The 14,847-nt window shown below is 42.0% G+C and overlaps 1 protein-coding gene across 1 annotated transcript in view; it reads right to left on the reverse strand.

Annotated features, from left to right (window-relative positions):
- The window catches only part of CCDC3 (coiled-coil domain containing 3), a 123,915-nt gene that overhangs the window by 26,610 nt on the left and 82,458 nt on the right, over window positions 1-14,847 (reverse strand). The gene's annotated exons all lie outside the window — the stretch shown is intronic.

The following is a 14,847-nucleotide window of genomic DNA, read 5'->3' on the forward strand; positions in this document are numbered from 1 at the left end:
TCAGTTTTATTTAGATATGCACTGATTCTTGTACAAAGGCAATAAGAAAATTTAAATGTTTTTGCCTGTTACATATGATCTCAGAAAATCTGAAAAGACTAATTACTAGTAACAAAATTCAATGGGTAATCAAAAAATTCCAGACCAGAAGGCTTCACATGTGAATTCTATCAACATTTAAAGGATAGTTAATACCTATCTTTCTCAAACTGTTCCAAAAAGTATAAGTAACAGAAAAGCTGTTCCACAAGTCCAGCATTCCACAAGGCCAGCATTACCCTGATATAATCTGTAAGGCCAGCATTACCCTGATACCAAAACAAAACAAAGACATTCCAAAAAAAGCATAATTAGACCAATATCCCTAATGAACATAGATGTAAAAATCCTCAACAAAATATTAGCAAACCACATTCAATAATATATTAAAAGTTTCATTCACAATAATCAAGTGAGATTTATTCCCAGGATGTAAGGATGGGTCAATAAATCCCAATCAACCAAAGTGATAGACCACATTAACAAAATATAGGATTAAAAGCATATGATCATTTCAATACACGCAGAAAAAGCTTTGGACAAAATTCACTATCTCTTCATAATGAAAACCCTTAATAGGTATAGAAAACACATACCTCAAAAGAATAGAGGCTATATATGACAAACACACAGCTAACATCAAACTGAATGGTGAAAGCTTAAAGCTTTTCCCTAAGACCACAAACAAGGAAAGGATGTCCACTCAACATAGTCCTGGAACTTTAGTTCAACATAGTACTGGAAATCCTCACCATTACAGTCAGACAAGAAAAGCAAAAGGTATCCAAATTGGTAAGGAAGAATTGTTTATCTCTGTTTGAGAGGACATGACACTATAAATAGAAAACCTTAAAATTCCACCAAAAAATGATTAGATCTTATAAATCCATAAAGTTGCAGGATACAAAATCAATACAGGAAATCTGTTGTGTTCTGGTACACTAATAATGCAATAGCAGCAATAGCAGAAAGGGAAATAAAACAATCACATTTACAGCTGCAAAGAAAATAAAATACTTAGAAATAAATTTAACCAAGTAGGTAGAAGGACCCTTTATTCTGAAAACTATGACAGTGATAAATGAAATCAAAAGTGACACAAATAAATAGATATACTATACTCATGGACTGGAAGAGTATTATTAAAATGCCCATACTACCCAAAGTAATCTACAGGTTCAATAGCAATCCTTATCAAAATACAAATAGTGTTGGAGTTCCTGGGTGGCTCCGTCGGTTAGGCATCCAACTCTTGATTTCTGCTCAGGTCATGATCTCACGGTCAGGGGACTGAGCCCTGAGTCAGGATCTGCACTCAGCATGGAATTTGCTTAAGATTTTCTCTTTCTCTCCCTTTGCTCCCCACCTCAAATAAATAAATCTTTTTAAAGAATACAAGTTGTGTTTTCACAGAACTGGAACCAAAAAAATCCTAAAATTTGGGGGCGCCTGGGTGGCTCAGTGGGTTAAGCCACTGCCTTCGGCTCAGGTCATGATCTCAGGGTCCTGGGATCGAGTCCCGCATCGGGCTCTTTGCCCAGCAGGGAGCCTGCTTCTCTCTCTCTCTCTCTCTCTCTCTCTGCCTGCCTCTCTGTCTACTTGTGATTTCTCTCTGTCAAATAAATAAATAAAATCTTTAAAAAAAAAAGAATCCTAAAATTTGTATGGAGAGAAGACCCTAAATGGGCAAAGCAACCTTAAGAAAAAACAAACCTGGGGGTTTCACAGTATTAGATTTCCAGATATACTACAAAGCTATAGTAATCAAAACAGTATGGTACTGGCACAAAAATTGACACAAAAATAGGCACAAAAAGTTTGGTACTGGCACAAAAATTGATCAATAGAACAGAGTTGAGAGCATAGAAATAACTTAATTGACCATAAATGTGTGGTTTATGACAAAAGAAACAAGAATATACAACTGCGGAAAAACAGTCTCTTTAGTTAATGGTGCTGGGAAAACTGGATAACTACGTGCATAAGAAAAACTCTAAATGAATTACAGACCTAAATATGAGACTGGAAGTCTTAAAACTCCTAAAAAAAATGCAAAGGCAGTAATCTATTGGACCTTGGCAGTTAGTTTTCTGGGCCTGTCTCCTCAGCCAAGGGAAACAAAAGCAGAAACAAATTGTGATTACAACAAACAAAAGCTTTTGCTCAGTGAAGGAAACCATGAACAAGATAAAAAGGTGATCTCCCAAATGGATGAAAATGTTTGCAAATGATGTTATCTGATAAGAAATTAATATCCAAAATATATCAAGAACTTGTTACAACTCAATACCAAAAAAGCAAATAATCTAAATTAAAAATGGGCAGAGAATTTGAATAAGTACAGAGAACTGGTGCTTGCCAAAGTGGAGGAAGTAGAGGGATGGGCAGAATGGGTGGAGGGTTAAGAGCTACAAACTTCCAATTATAAAAGAAGTCAGTCACAGGGATTAAAAGTAGAGGATAGGAAATACAGTCAATAATATCGTAATACACTTATCATGGCATTTCATAATGTATATAATCACTGACACACTATGTTGTATGCAGGAAATATATATCAACTTTACTTCAATTAAAACTTTTTTAAAGTAAAAAAACAAAGCCAACCTATGGAATAGGAGAAAATATTTGGAAATTATTTATCAAATAAGGGGTTAATAACCAAAATATATAAAGAACTCCTACAACTCAATAGCAAAAAACCATTTAATTAAAAAATAGACAGAGGATCTGAATAGATATTTTTCCAAAGAAGATAGCTAACAGGTACACAAAAAGGTGCTCAACAATCACTATTCATCAGGGAAATGCAAATCAAAACGACAAGGAGATATCCCCTCAAATCTGTTAGAATGGTCACTATCAAAAAGACAAGATAACAGATGTTGGTGAGGATGTGGAGAGAAGGGAACACTTGCGTACTTCTGGTGGGAATATAAATTACTACAACCACCATGGAAAACACAGAGGTTACTCAAAAAATTAAAAATAGAACTACCAATAGGACCCAGCAATTCCCCTTCTGTGTATATAGAGATAAGAAATAAAAACAATCTTAAAGAGGTATCTTCACTCCCATGTTTACTGCACCATTAGTCAAAATAGTCAACATATGAAAACTACTTAAGTGTCCATCGAAGGATGAATGGATAAATAAGATATGGTATACATACTCAATGGATTATTATTCCCACTGTGAGAAAGGAAATCTAGCAATCTGTGACAATACAGATGGACCTTCAAGGCATTACGCTAAGTGAAATAAGTCAGAGAAAGGTGAGTCCTGTATGATATAACTTACATGTAGAATATAAAAAAAGCTAAAACATATTCTGAGAAACAGAACAGCAGTTACCAGGGGCTGGGAGGTTGGGGAAATGGGGAGGTGTTGTCAAAAGTTACAAGCTTCCAGTTATTAGATGATAAGTTATAGGAATCTAATGTAAAGATGGTAATTTTAGTTAATGATACTGTATTATATACTTGAAAGTTGCTAAGAGGGTAGATTTTAATGATCTCGCTGCAAAAGAGAAGGGGTTATTATGTGACATGATGAAAGTGTTATCTAATGCTCAGGTGGTAATCATTTTGCAACATATAAAGCAGTCAAATCAACATGCTGTACACCTTGAACTTATATAATGTTAGATTCCAATTCTATCTCAATAAAGCTGGGCAGCAGGAAGAAAATTGAGAGCAATCCAAAACTCCCCATCAAGAGGGATGGTTCAATAAGTTATAGTAAATCATACAACGGAAACACCTCTTCCATCTGAAAGAAAAAGACAGCTGTATATAATTGGTACTGTAGCAATATCAAGGTTATGTTCTGATTATAAAATCAAGGCCTGGAGCAGTGTGAATCTTGTGATACAAGAGTATGAAAATATAATAAGGTATCCATATCTGTCTATACCCAAGTATACATACACTGTGTCTGGAAGCAGATAGAAGAAACTGGTAAGGATGGCTGTATCCAGGGATCAAGGGAACAGGAGTGAGGAGATTTTCACTGTGTATGCTTTCATACTTTCAGAATTTTCTCTTTTATGTGAGTATTTCCTTTATTGTAAAAACAAAACAAAACAAAACCTTCAAATCCCTCTTCCCCTACTTACTCTTCATGTCACCAGTAAGACTTAGGTCGCCAAAGTAAGGCTTGAGCTGCAGTTTACTCCTACTTCAAAATCTCCATCGAAACCCACTGTATACACTGCAGTATAGTACAATGGTGAAATGGCCAGCCTCTGAGGTCAGGCTACTTTAGTTTCAGTTCCTCCTCTTCCACTGATGAGTGGTGTGACCTTGAGCAAGCTTCTTAAACTCAGGGTGGTGGGATCTGTGCTATACCACCCAGATCCTGCTGGCCCTACAGCCCTCCACTGAGTCTCTCCAGAAACTGCCCCTGCCCTCAGACAGCCACCTCACCAGAGGTCGCCGCACCTCATTCCTGGGCACCCACATCCAATGACTGGCTGACACAAGGGAATGAAGAGCAGGACCCGCATCCAAACTTCAAACATGGCTGAAGGGAACTCAGCCTTGGAGCTCCCCATGGGGTAGTTTACGGCCTTTGCTAGACTGCACTGCAGTCCAGCTTCCTCTGCCCAATCCCGCTCTTTCCTCTCCTTCCCACCCCTTCTCCAGAAGCAACCTAAAAAATCTCAAACTAAAAAAATCTCCAAAAAAATAAGCAAACAGGGGCACCTGGGTGGCTCAGTGGGTTACGCCTCTGCTTTTGGCCCACATCATGATTTCAGGGTCTGGGATCGAGCCCCACATCGGGCTCTCTGCTCAGCAGGAGCCTGCTTCCCCCCCGCCCCCGTCTACTTGTGATCCCTCTCTCTCTGTCAAATAAATAAATAAAATCTTAAAAAAAAAAAAAAAAAAAAAAAAAACAGGAACCCAACCTGCCCTACTTATCTCAGTGGGGATAGTGGCGGTTCACAGAGTTGTTTCAAAGATTTCATGAGTTTTACTTGTAAAATGCTTAGAACCACACCCCATGCTATGGTTTGAATGTATCCCCTCCAAAATGCCAATACTGAAATCCTAATGCCCAATATGATAGTACTGTGAGGTGGGGCCCTTGGGGATGATTAGGTCTTGGCAGCAGAACCCTCACAGATGGGAGTGATACTCCTTTGCTCCTCTTATCCCATGAGGTTCTGACTAGCAATCTGTGACCCAGAAGAGGCTCCCCACCCAATGGGGCTGTCACCTTGATCTCAGACTTTCAGCCTCCAAAAGGAGAAAGATACATTTCTGTTGCCTGTAAGTCACCCAGTCTGTAGAATTTCATTATGGCATTTCTGACAGATGAAGACCTCCTGGTCCAGCATAGATGCTCACTAGATGTTAGCCATTACTCTGATATCAAGGTCAATCTTTAAAATCCTTAATTAAACTCTGTGATTGGACTCAGCCAACATCTCCCATCTTACTTTTCATTCTTCTGTTCACACACTTTATGCTCAGAACAACCTGGTTCCTGGTTGTCTTGCTTTTTTCTCATCTCTGGGCCTCTGCCATGTTCCTCCTTCCTCCTGGAGGGCTGGGCTTGCCCAGTTGTGTCTGGAAGTTCTATAACCGTTCCCCAGATCATCTCCATGCTACTTTCCACAGAGCCTCCAACCATACATCACATCTGCACAGCACACACCAAGTATCACACGACACTGGCAAGATACTCATTGCCCTTGTCACATGACAGACCCCTCAAGGCCTGCTTTACCTTTGCCCTTGTAGACTCGTCATGCTGGCCATTTGAATCATACCCTGAAAAATCTGAACCCAGTTAAGCATTCCCAAAACATCTGTCATTTAATAGAAGGCTTTGGTCCCCTGGAGCTGCCACCCTTAGCAAGGGGGAGACCACACATTCAACAGTGCCCTCTTCTGGCCAAAATGAGCCCCTTTGAAGAGAAAGGAAGGTGGGCACAGGTGACGTCACAGGACTTTTTATGTTATATATGACCAGACATTATCTGTATAACTTACTGAGGCTTTCCTATGGCCACATACTAGGGGAAGCACTTTATACCCACTCTTTCATTAAGTCATGCTCTTTCTAGAAGGTACAGCAGATTCTTCAACCAAGAACAGGATCAAAGCATCTAAGCAAATTCTATTACAACAAGAGTACTGGGTTTTAACATGTTTGTTCAAACTTTAGAAGGACAGAATCCAATATTGTGTTGCAACATAATATCGAAGAGAAGGTTAAGTTCTATTTTATGACATTCTTCAAAAACTACATTTTAAAACAGTCAATAAAAGCAGACAGAGTGGGATGCAATGAGATCTGTCCTCTTGGTAGCACTGCAGTGATCACTGCTAAGACATCAACATTCTCCAAGGGGCCAGGTGTTCCCTACTCAGGGGTAGTTAAGACGGGATGGACTGGGGGACTGGAGTTCCTTAGTGAATATGTCATTCCTGATCCCCGCAGCCTCTCTTTGAGCTGGATATGGTTTGAGTCGGAGTAGAAAGACACAGAAGGAATCTTGGTAACTTGTCCAATGTCACCAATCCAAACTGTGACCCAGGACCCATTCCCAGGCAGAAGGTCTTTCTCTGTGTGGAAAGTGGGCTATGGTTGCAAGTGGAGAGACTCTTCGCCCTAAGAATAAGGCTAACCCTACAAAGTTGAGGAGGCCATTATCAACAGCTTCTCAAGAAAGCCACCTGAATCCTGCCCATCACCTCTTAAGGCAGCAAGAATTTCTACACAAGAGCTATGCTTTCAAATACATGTGTTTCTTTAAGAAGAAATGGGCTGCTTTCCAAATGAAATTAATTTCTTTATAAATTTGCTTTTAAAACATATATGAAAAGATGTCATTTGTTCATTTAGCTTTGTGGTAGCTTTTGGTAAGCTGAGGTGGGGAAAGAATGAGTCAAGCTGAATTAGGTATTGCCATATCTTCTTTGAAGAAGAACAAAAGAGAAACAAACGATACTATCAGGACCCCAAAACAACAGACTCCTAATCACCACCACTGACTGGCTCAGGAGGGGAAAGAACTCGCCCAGCAGAGTTCTGTGTGGCCCAGCATTAGCCTATGGCAGGGATGTCTTTCTCAGGGAAACTTTACATTACCAATGGGATGCCTGCTTCAGGGTAGATGGGGAGCCTACACTCCTATTCTCAGCGAGACCAAAGGTGGGCTAAAGATACCTCTTCTTCATCTTTTCAAAATAACACCTTTGGAACCATAAAAGCAATGCTTGTTTATCACAGAAAAACTTTTTTAAACTATGGGACCAAGAAAGAGAAAATCGTCAGTCATTCTATTGTACCGAGATAGCCACTGTTAACATTTTAATGTATTTCATCCTAGGACTGTGTCTGTGGGTACAGGTCAATACTTAAACAGAGTTGGGATCATGCCACGTTAGACTGAGAACAAGCCACTTGGATCACGCCATCAGTTCTAATTGTTTCCCTTTGGCATTTTGTCTTAAATAGTTTCAGGACATTCTTCTGCGTGCGGCCATTGAGCATTTCAGTGGGAGCTGGGGGAGGGGGAGTCGGGTGGTTGTGCCCAGCTACCATGAACTACAAGACTGCTCACTAGTTGCTAATTCTCCTTTATCCTTAGGACCACAGGCTGACAGGGAAGGACGCCAGAATGGGCCTCCCTGTGTCTGTGAGGCTGAGTGCTCTTAGTATGGTCTTTGGGGTGGTCGCCTATCTCCCACAACAGGACAAACCTGGACAGTTTCTCACCTGTGCCTCTACCTCAAACCTTTCTATGTGTTCTCCACTTCCCCTAGGACTCTCAGATGCTAGAAGAATGTTTCACAAGAATATGAAAGATAAAGGAATGCGTCCTTGTTACCATCTAGATTGACCACACAGAATCACCACAGAGAATCCATATACCATCAGGTCACTTCTAAATGATTTTTAAATTTCTAAACGGTTTCAGCTCCTGTAAATGCACTCATTCCAACCAGAAGCACTTATTATACCATGCCTGGCAATGTATGGTATAACATTTTCCTGAATTATTCTGTGATATACCAATAAACTCTGTATGTAACTAAACAAAAAGTGCATTAAAAATTACTATTTCATGGCAGCAGACATAGCAAATACTTAGGATTCTTGCCTTCCACAGCTGCTTTCAATTTAAATAACCAGCTATAAAGACAAGACAAAGTGTATTTTCTGAAATGTTAAAAATGAGGGAAGGCAAGTCCAAAAGAAACAGCATAGACCGACAGCTTTCCTTTTTAACACTTTGTTCCTGTGCTTAGGATTCAAATAAGAGAATGAAAAAAAGGAGAGGATTAAAATCTCAACCAGGGGGCAGCAAACTACGGTCAGTGGACCAAATCAGGCCCCCTGCCTACTTTTGCAAATAAAGTTTTATTGGAACGCAGCCACATTCATTTGTTTCCATATTGTCTGTGGCTACTTCTGTGCCACGGTAGCAGAGCTGAGTCATTGCAACATAGCCTGCATGGTCCAAAAAGCCTCAAATATTTATTATCTGGCCCTTTGCAGGAAAATCTCCCAAGCCTTAATCTCCAGAGGGGTCCTGGACTAATGGAGATGCAAAGACAACAGCTGACAACTGTATGGGTTTGGAGGGGAAACCGCCTGCAACTGAAGAATGAAGGGAGAGCCAAGGGACAGGAAGAACACCCGATACCCAAGTCCTCCCCCCTCCCCCAAGCTCCTCACTGCTCATACCTCGCGCTTCTCACACCACTCTCAGATCACCAATTTATGATTACTAGTCCGAGCTCTCAGCAATCCCTGTCAAAGATCCTTTTCACGCCATCTACTGGACTGCTGCCAATTACAACCCTCCAGGCAGAAATGAACAGATCAGCTCTCTGCAAAATGATTACCCAACTTTTTCTAAAATGCTTCCTGGGAGACCCTGGAAAGATAAGTTCTCTAGAACCTACAAAGGTGCACTGCTCAGGAACGTTCACTATCGGTATGGAGATCCAGGGATCAGATGGTCATACAATTTGTCAGTTCTGAATGTTTACATTGTGCTGTGTTTTCTGACCCAGGCAAGGGCAGAAGGAGGGATTCTTTTATTCTCTGTATGATTCAGGAACTCTTGGGGGCGGGGGGAGTTGGGCAGGGGTGGGTAAGCCTCAGCCCAAATTGCCCAAGGTCTCTTTGCCCTTGTCTTTGTTCCATTATTCCATCATTTGTTCCTTGTCATTATTTTAAACCCCTGAGAGGCAGAGATGTGTGAGGAAGTGGGCAGCAGGGCCAAATCCATGCAGAATGGTTTCCTGAATGATTCAGCACCAAAAGGCTGGATGAGACCCAGAGCTACTGGGAGAAAAACAAAAAAAAAAAAACAAAAAAAACCTCCCAAGCCATGGAAATGACAACAGGGCAGTTCTTTTGAGGACTCTCTGGAGAAACAACCTGAGACTCCTACAACTGTATTTGACTTGGCGCCTGGTTTTTGGCTCCACCCAAAGTCGAAAGAGTTACCTCCCTGTGCCAGAAGCCCAACAGATGGGAAAGTGGATGTCCCAAACAGGCTGTGGCTGGAAGGGGAGGGAGGGAGGACTGGCAAAATGGGGTGTGGGGAAAGGCAGGGGTCAGGAGAGGGAGCTGGGGCAGGAGCAGACCAGCGCCCCCTCCACCTGATTCCCCTGCGCCCCCACCTCCCCTCCCCCCACGCTGCCCAGGCAAGCAGGAGGTGGTTAGTATCCTGGGTAGGAGCGTGGGGATATGAACACCTCCACCGTGGACTTACTTGGAAGGTGAAATCGGGTAGTATGTAAAACACATTTGACACAGCACCTAGTATACAGTGAACAATAAATGGAGCTTTTACTAGTTATTATTCACCTGCACTTGAGCTTTCCTAATCAAAGTACTGCTCCCTAGCCAGACTGGGCTCCCTCCCATAGCCAGGCCTTTGCACATGTAGTTTTTCTTTATTTTTTCATGGAAAATCTCCACCAACCCACTCCTCACATTTTTATCCTACTGATAGAATTCTTTGGCTTCTCCAAGTCTCAGTTCAAGAGTCACCTCCTCAGTGAAGCCTTCCCTGACTCCTCCAGACAGAGCCCTGTCACCATTCCCTGATTCCATTACATTTACCCCATTGTGCTCTCTTGGCAAGCCCAAGTTTCTCCAAAGACCATGAGCCCCTCGAGTACAATGGTTCCAACTTTTGTGTCCAGGACCCCAGCACACAGCATGCACTCAATAAAGGAAGTGTGCAGACTGAAACAGAAACAAGTTCAAAGGACTTAAAAGTGAGTAACAGAGAAGCAGAAGCTACCTTTTGAAAGGGGGTACTGAGCTCATCATGATCTTTCTTATTTTTTAAATTTTTTTAAAATTTTATTTTTTATTATTTTTATTTTTTAAAATTTTTTAATTTTTTATTTATTTTTTAATTTTTTAAAATTTTTTAAAATTTTTTATTTTTTTACATCATCATCTTTCTGAAGTCCTGATTCTTAAGAAAGTCGGGTTTGACTACCTGTTCCGGGAAAATCGGGAACTGCTGAAATTAATGCATTTCACTTTTCTGATCTCCCCATCCACCCAAGCTGGCTGGGTGGTTTGCTATATCCCCATACCAAATCCCACAAAAGTTGCAGAATAAGAAGGAGAAAAGACCGTGAGTTTTAAGAAGTAATACTGAGCTACAGGACACCTAGGTTAACCCGTTTCGGAAACTGGCTCCAGGGAGCAGCCATGGCTGGGTGGGGATAGGACGGGCACAGGCCCGTAGAGAGCCAGGGCTTAACTCCTCAACTGACCCTAATTAAAACCAGAAACTTCTGTGCTGCCTTAGGTCACTAGCTGCCATCACGAAAGGGTAAATTTATTGGTTCAGTTACAGAGAAGTAAAGTTCTATCTTGAGATAATTTCACTACAAAGTGTTGCCCCAAGTGAAGACTACAAGGGGCTTCTCAACTCCTGAGATGCTTGCATGGGGACAAAGGGATTTTTTTTGGTCAAAAAAGTTAAGAAATGCTGCATATGAGGTCTCTCTCTTTGATGTAACACTAACATATTAGCCATGCACGTGAGTCCTACATTAAATACACCTCTTATAACTCTGTTTTACCCCAAATCTTAGACGACTATGGTAGAGCCCAACAACAGACAGCAAGAACAGACTACAAGAGTGTGGACACTTGGATCCTCTTGGCCAGGGAGGCGCCCAGAGCTGCCTGCAGGTCCCCTGCAGCCCACAGCATTTCCCCTGGGGAACTGCTGTTCAAGGTCAACTACAAAAATCCTTTGATGTGGTTGGAAAATGCCATGAGTCTAGGAGTTCAGTAACTTTTAAAATTAATTTTGAAGACATTTTTATTTCCATTCATACATAAGATGAATGAATTTCCTCATTAAAGCCCCACTGTTTTTTCTCTATAATTGTTACATAATTGCATGCAAGTGGACCTCACGATGGAAACTGAACTTGTCCCGTTGTGACATTTCAATCTAGTTGCTAAGTTTCTTGTGGGTGAATCTGCATTCTTCCAGAGAGTTTGGCAAGTATCATTTTCCACTGTCTAGGACATAAAGGAGACTGGAGAGCATTAGATCACAGAGTACAGACTTCAATTCTCAATGCTTTTCCAGACCTACTAAGGGGGAAAAGAGTGACCTCACAGATCCCTGAGTAAGAAGACTGCCAGCAGCTCTCAGCAAATGCTATGCACTCTCCAAGGTGCAGTGGAGACAAGACTCCCAAGTAGGCCCATTATAGACTTGCTGATGCCGGGAATCCCTGGGGAGGGATGAGTGCTGTTCGTGGTCACTGGCATCTCAGGTTTTTGTAAATATCTGACCACTTGCTTTCCGATGTGTATGTGCTCGGCCTCTATGGCATCTCAGACTCTGGGAAGGAAAGCAAAGGGCCTGATAACGCAACCTCCTCCCCCAAACCCAGCTAATGACAGATGTGCTGGCAACTGGGGATAAGGGGCCAAGTCCCTTCCTGTTCCTGCCTGGGGGTGCTGATTCTGAGTGAGATGCACTGAGCTACTTAATCTCCACACCTTGGGTCGCTACTGTGCCCAAGGGAACGGGAGGTCATTAAACAAGTCAAATCTTCCACCTTGCTCTGTGGGCCTCTGAACTTGATCCAGGGTGATCTAAAGACAGTCCCCTCTGATCTCAGTGCCTGCCCCTGAGGATGCTCAGAGTGAGAGGGCTGGGCCATGGCCCCGACTCCCTACTGAGGAGGGGAACCCAGAGCCAGACTGCTCCACCCCTGCTCTTTCCCCAGTGGCACCAGCGGCCTGGCTCCCCTCTAATCTGATGCTCATTTCACGGACTGTCTTTCAAGGTCTTGGGTTCTGAATACTTGGGAGTCAGTCTTTAAGCTCTTGCATGAAAAGGGCAGCTAGGGACCAGGCTCTACTTTTCCTGGCATCATCACTGGCTGAAAACCCCAGAGAGCTCCTGCCTCCCACCCTACTGGGGAATGTGACGGGGATTTACGAGCTCTGAGTGGCTCCTGTTTACTTCTCAGTGACCGATGACTTGTCCACGCGGCCTCAACCAGGGCCTGACTCAGCCTGAAGTCTGTCCATTTGGGAGAGTTTATCAAACCCAGAAACAGGTTTTTCTGCTACTGAATCAAGACAGGGGGCCCTGGAGCAGTCTCTTCTTCGAGTAGAGAGAGCTGGGGGTGGGATTTGGTGGGCTCTGGCTTCAAACCTGGCTCTGCCATTTGCTGGCTACATCGAGGTTTTCCTTCTTTTGTCAAGTAGACCTACCGATAATATTGGTGAGAATATGCGCAGACATAGTGAGCCTTAAAGCCACAAAATGCCGACTAGTGTTCCTACACATTGTCGGGCTCAATCAGCTCATGTCCCAGAATCAATTCACAGTTAATATTAGGTAAAAATATTGGAAAACCTTTAAAGAACAGATGACAAATAGATACTAAAGCAGTGATGGGTTTCTGCCAACTTTCAAGGCCTGTCCTTTCCGGTGTGGTATCTGGCACAAGTCCTTGCTAGCTTGAAAGTTTCAGCAACATGGTCCAGGATAAATTTACATGTGAAAGGCATGACATTACAGAATTCTGTGCCCAGAGCACAGTTACAGCCAGACTCTGTGACAAATGAAAAGTGGCTAGTAGCTGCAAGGAGAAATTTTAAATATGCCTTCATGAGGATTCCATTAGATAAGAAATCTATGTTATTCCTAGCCACCTTCTTCAACAATTTGCTGTTCCATCTTTCTGGAATGCTGTTCCATGACTCTGCATGGCAAGCTCATCTGCAGCATTCTGGTTCCTATACCACCTCCTCAGATGTGTTCCCTTACCACCCTGTCTGTCACCTCCCTCATCACTTATCTCAGTACCCTGCCTAGGCTCCGAACAGCACTATCAAGTCCGCTTATCAGTGGTTAATGGTTTCTTTCCTCCGCGACACCATAAAACGAGGACCTCTCTCATTTTTACCGCTATAGCACTACTGCTTAATACCGTGTCTGGCAAACAGTAAGTGCTCCAAAGAGTAACTGTTGGCTGACAACAAGCTATAAAACTATTACATGCTAATTCATTTAAAAACTGGAAGCTACTGAAAAACAGAAACAAAATAAAAAGTCACCCTCGAAGACAACTTTCTTTTTCAGTGCATGATTTTTTCTTAACCTGTCTATAAACTTGCTTTATTTTCAATTTTCAATTTTGCTTGTAAAACTTACATTTAAGAAAATTACAATCTAAGAATGTCATTATTCTATTCCATTAACTTTAGTATTTTTTATAATTTTTTTTTTATTTCAGAGAGAACGTGTGCATGCACCACCACCCCCACACACAGAGGCATGCATGTGTGCCTGTGGGGGGGGGGCAGAGACAGAGACAATCTTTTTAAAATTAATTAATTAATTTTTAATTTCTTTTCAGCATAACAGATTTCATTGTTTTTGCACCACACTCAGTGCTCCATGCAATATGTGCCCTCTTTAATACCCACCACCTGGCTCCCCCAACCTCCCACCCCCTTCCCTTTCAAAACCCTCAGTTTGTTTTTCAGAGTCCATAGTCTCTCATGATTCACCTCCCCTTCCAATTTCCCTCAACTTCATTCTCCCCTCCATCTCCCTATGTCCTCCATGTTATTTGTTATGCTCCACAAATAAGTGAAACCATATGATAATTGACTCTCTCTGCTTGACATATTTCACTCAGCATAATCTCTTCCAGTCCCATCCATGTTGATACAAAAGTTGGGTATTCATCCTTTCTGATGGAGGCATGATACTCCATAGTGTATATGGACCACATCTTCCTTATCCATTCATCCACTGAAGGGCATCTTGGTTCTTTCCACAGTTTGGCAACCGTGGCCATTGCTGCTATAAACACTAGGGTGCAGATGGCCCTTCTTTTCACTACATCTGTATCTTTGGGGTAAATACCCAGTAGTGCAATGGCAGGGTCATAGGGAAGTTCTATTTTTAATTTCTTGAGGAATCTCCACACTGTTCTCCGAAGTGGCTGCACCAACTTCGTAACACCAACAGCGTAAGAGGGTTCCCCTTTCTCCACATCCTCTCCAACACATGTTGTTGCTAATTTTGGCTATTCTAACTGGTGTAAGGTGGTATCTCAATGTGGTTTTAATTTGATTCTCCCTGATGGCTAGTGATGATGAACATTTTTTCATGTGTCTGATAGCCATTTGTATGTCTTCATTGGAGAACTATCTGTTCATATCTTCTGCCCATTTTTTGATATGATTGTCTGTTTTGTGTGTGTTGAGTTTGAGGAGTTCTTTATAGATCCTGGATATCAACCTTTTGTCTGTACTGTCATTTG

The sequence above is a fragment of the Mustela putorius genome, unplaced genomic scaffold, assembly GCF_011764305.1.
Source record: "Mustela putorius furo isolate JIRA1106 unplaced genomic scaffold, ASM1176430v1.1 tig00003913_pilon_pilon_pilon, whole genome shotgun sequence".
In the NCBI taxonomy this organism is placed as follows: domain Eukaryota; kingdom Metazoa; phylum Chordata; class Mammalia; order Carnivora; family Mustelidae; genus Mustela; species Mustela putorius.